Source organism: Megalobrama amblycephala, linkage group LG9, assembly GCF_018812025.1.
Source record: "Megalobrama amblycephala isolate DHTTF-2021 linkage group LG9, ASM1881202v1, whole genome shotgun sequence".
NCBI lineage: Eukaryota > Metazoa > Chordata > Actinopteri > Cypriniformes > Xenocyprididae > Megalobrama > Megalobrama amblycephala.
Window position 1 is genome coordinate 43,670,803 of NC_063052.1, and position 5,000 is coordinate 43,675,802.

Consider the following 5,000-nt stretch of genomic DNA (forward strand, 5'->3'; position numbering starts at 1 on the left):
ATCTGAGGTCCCTTCGGGCCACTCATGTCCCAGGTGTGCTCAACCGTGCAGCCGACGCGCTGTCACGGCAGCCTCCACTTGCGGGCGAGTGGCGGCTCCACCCCCAGGCGGTCCAGCTGATTTGGCAGCGTTTCGGCGAGGCCCAGGTAGACCTGTTTGCCTCCCCGGAAACTGCCCACTGCCAGTGGTTTTATTCCCTGACCGGCGGCACGCTCGGCACGGATGCCTGGCACACAGCTGGCCCCCGGGTCTGCGCAAATATGCGTTTCCCCCAGTGAGCCTTCTCGCACAGCTCCTGTGCAAGGTCAGGGAGGACGGGGAGCAGGTTCTGTTAGTGGCTCCGTATTGGCCCACTCGGACCTGGTTCTCAGACCTCATTCTCCTCGCGACAGCCCCTCCCTGGCCGATTCCTCTGAGGAAGGACCTCCTGACTCAGAGACGGGGCACCCTGTGGCACCCGCGTCCCGATCTATGGAACCTCCACGTGTGGTCCCTGGACGGGATGCGGAGGTTCTGAGTGATCTCCCGCAAGCGGTCGTAGACACCATCACTTCCGCTAGAGCTCCTTCCACTAGGAGTCTCTATGCGTTGAAGTGGAACCTGTTCGTCGAATGGTGCGCCTCTCGCCGAGAGGACCCCCGATCATGTTCGGTCGGATCCGTGCTTTCTTCCTGCAAGAAGGGTTGGAGCGAAGGCTGTCTCCCTCCACCCTTAAGGTGTATGTTGCCGCTATCGCCGCACATCACCACGCAGTTGAGGGTAAGTCCCTGGGGAAACACGATCTGATCGTCAGATTCCTGAGGGGAGCGAGGAGATTAAATCCTCCTCGCCCTTCCTCCGTACCCTCTTGGGATTTGACCCTGGTTCTCACAGCTCTCCGGGGTCATCCCTTTGAGCCTTTGCAATCAGTCGATCTGAAACTAATGTCTCTTAAGACGGTTCTTCTGGTTGCATTGGCTTCCCTGAAGAGGGTAGGGGATCTGCATGCATTTTCGGTCGACGAAACGTGCCTAGAATTCGGGCCCGGTGATTCTCACGTTATTCTGAGACCCCGGCCTGGATACGTGCCCAAGGTTCCTACCACTCCCTTCAGAGATCAGGTAGTGAACCTGCAAGCGCTGCCCTCGGAGGAGGCAGACCCAGCCCTAGCTTTGCTCTGTCCCGTCCGCGCTCTGCGCGTTTACGTGGATAGAACGCGAAGCTTCAGGACCTCAGATCAGCTCTTCATCTGTTACGGAGGCCAGCAGAAGGGAAAGGCTGTCTCCAAGCAGAGGATGGCCCACTGGATAGTGGATGCCATCGCCTTGGCGTATGAATCCCAGGGCGTGCCTTGCCCGCTCGGGTTGAGAGCCCACTCCACCAGAGGGGTGGCCTCTTCCTGGCGCTGGCTCATGGCGCTCGCTGACAGATATTTGTAGAGCTGCGGGCTGGGCGACACCCAACACGTTCGCTAGGTTTTATAGCCTACGTGTAGAGCCGGTATCTTCACGTGTACTCGCATCCACTAGTCGGTAGACGTGCTGTACCCACTCTAAGTGTCGGCTTGCAATGCCATTCCGCCACTGGCCGGATACGTGCATACTTCTCTCCAGTCGTGTTCCCCGCTTGGCGAACCCTGTCGAGCTCCTCCGCCTCCCCCTTCGGCTCGGACATTGCGGAGTGTCTGATGCCAGGCCTACATCCGTCGCTGACGCTGTCTGTTGGCTGGGGCCCATATGTCGTGACCCCTCTACGTGAGCGGTCCCATATGTGTATTTTCCACGGTTTAAAACTCCCTACGGGCCGAGTCCGTGTCTTTCCCTTAGCAGAGCCAGCTCTGCTGTCACCTGTCAGATGAGTCTCCCCCTAACCAGGTGGAGCCATCCCAGGGACTCCATATGCGTACTGCCCCCGGGCCAGTCCATATGGGTATTCCCACGTAAACTCCTCCCCCATTGGGTAGGTAGTGGTCTCCGCAGCGTCCCTTCGGGTTCGCTTCCCCAGTGTGTCTAGTTTACTTAGTGGGTAGTGGTTAGACAGCAGTAGACTCTCTCGGTGTAAGCTCGCCCCCTTCACCGTCAGCCGGTGCTATGGGCGGCTGAGCTTGCGCTGGGCACTGGAAGGGGTTTCGTAACTGTGGCGTTTTAGTTGGGATCCCAATTCGTCGGTCACTACTGACGTACGTCGAACGTGACCGACTGAAAGGGAACGTCTCGGTTACGTATGTAACCCTCGTTCCCTGAAGGAGGGAACGGAGACGTACGTCCCGTCGCCACAGTTTCTGTACCCTCGCTGTAGTGCGGACACCAGTTGTCTCCTCAGCGAAAAACAGAGTGCGATTGCATCCGCTTCCTATTTATATACACCTGTCGGGGGCGGTGCGCATTATGCAAATATCGCACGCCAATTCCATTGGCTTGTTTTAGTTTACACGAAGATGATAGGGCTCTCTAAGCGATATCCCAATTCGTCGGTCACTACTGACGTACGTCTCCGTTCCCTCCTTCAGGGAACGAGGGTTACATACGTAACCGAGACGATTTGATGATATTCTAATTATATGACCAGCATCTGTATATTAGAAAATAGAAAATGAGAATTTTTCAGTTTTGCACTCACCATTACAAGACAGTTTCACAAAGTTCTGCAGAGAGACAGTGTTGAGAAGAATGAGAAACACTTGATTTATATATTAACACTGAATAGTCTTCATCACACATCATTAATGTGACGGATTGTACAGAATTCCTCACCTTCGTTGATGCACAATCCATCTGGAAAATAACCTCGGTGTGTTTTTCTTTCAGAATGAGTGTCTGTGGTTCTGCATGCTGAACTCTGGTCGGATCCGTCTTTCCAGTCTCGTCCACCACCGTTATATCCTACAGACACACAGTCAGTGCTGTGAACGCTCACTTCAAGATAAATTGTTGTACATCATCGCACCACAGGCCCCCGCCCACTGTTACCATAGGCCCCGCCCACTGGTGTTCAGTCACATAATGGCTGACACTTGCCAACACTGGATGTGAGCGTCGCGTCAAAAGCAAATAGTCATTATAAGACATCATTATAACGACTAACACTGTCTGATACAGTATACAGATGCGCGTTCAGTTTCTGACTCTTGAGTCTGTCGACAACAGGACAAATGAGTGAAAGAACATTAGCTTTGATCGTCCAGTTTAAACAGGTTTGTGTTTCTGAACAGACTTCAGAAGGATCCCAGTGTCTGAAACAAGTGGATGCTTTATTTTAATGGTGTCCCGGATCATGACGGAGGATCGTATGTTTGTTCGGAGCATTTCGTTTAGTATTTTTTAAGCACAGTGTAATGGAGAGTTCGCAAAGAAACTTTTGTTGACAGATGTTTTGTTGTTGTTGTTGTTGTTGTTGTTGTTTTGTGCAAAAAGTTTATTGACATTATGAGTGCACCTCAAGGAACATATTAAAATAATAAATAAAAAAAATCCATGTCATGGCCCCTTTAAATATTAAACCATTTATGCTCAATAATGTTCTCATTTGCATATTTATAATGTTAATGACTGTGATTGGACAAATGCTGTGTCTGTGATTAAGCAAAGCTCATGAATATGTAATGAGATAAGCTTTGTTCATGTTTATGATTGGTCTAGAACACTGTTTCATACTGTATATGGAAGAGAGACTTCATATCATAAAGCTTTCATACAGTCTGAGACTGACATAACATCAACATTATGAGATTAAAAAGTCAACATTTTCATAATTTTCACTTTTATTGTCATAATGTCTTTTATCTCATGATTATGACTTAGTATGTCACTATTTTTGTTATAATTATAACTTTCATCATAATTTTTCCTTTTTTCATACTTTTGATTTATAATCTCACAATTTTGACTTTTTATTTCATATATTCAACTTTCATCTCATAATTTTCTCTTGTTTTATAATGACTTTTTATGTAACAACTATGACAGGTAATTAATTTCATGTTATTTTATGTCTCATATAGCAGGGATGTGATGCTCAGACTCACGTCAGCGATCCATTCTGTGTCACAGGTGGGATCCAGAGCGTCGCTCAGCTCACAGGAAGTCGATCCGTTCCTGAAATCTCTCCTGCAGCAGGTGAGAGCGTCCCGTCCGGACGGCAGCGCCAGCAGACCTGCAGGAACCAGATCACAGTCATGAAAACCTGCAGCTGTGGCCTGGAAACCCCAGATATCAAGCAATCACTGAAACAATGTTGAGTCAATGTTGATGCATCAATGATAACTGTATTGAATTAACATTACAAAGTCACTTTTGCACCCGCAATTAATGTTGAAGTTTTTTTGTTGAGATTTCAACAAAAATAATCAGTGATAGTGCCATTGAATCAACATTACATTATGATTGACTGAATCAAAATTAACAAAAATAATCATTGGTAATATTGTCTGATCAACGTTACAATGTGATGTTGATTCTAAATCACTTTTGTTGAAAATACAACTGAAATGTAATGACAACATAAAACTGTCACCATCTGATGCACCAAGTTAATGTTGAAACAACATCAATATTTCATTCACACTTTAGTTTAGGCTCCAGTTCTCACTGTTAACTATTAACTATGACTTTTGGTGCAATAAACTCCTAATTACTGCTTATTAATAGTTAGTGAGGTAGTTGTTCAGTTTAGGATTAGTAAAGTCATGCAGAAAAAGGCATTAATATGTGCTTTATAAGTACTAATAAACAGCCCAAACCCTATTAATATGCAGTTAATAAGCAACTAGTTCATAGTGAGAATTGGACCCTAAACTAAAGTGTTTCCATTTTCAAATACAATTCAAATTCCTGACCATTTCAAAGATTGGTAGAAAACATTTTAAAATATAAATGACATCTTTCCAACAGTTGAGTCAATTTATTTTATTTAACAGTTTAACACAATCAACATCACATGATCACAGGTGTCTGATTAGTCAATCCTCTTTAAGGCCCTGATGTACTTCAAGCCAAATCGGCGAATTAACTGATGTGATGATG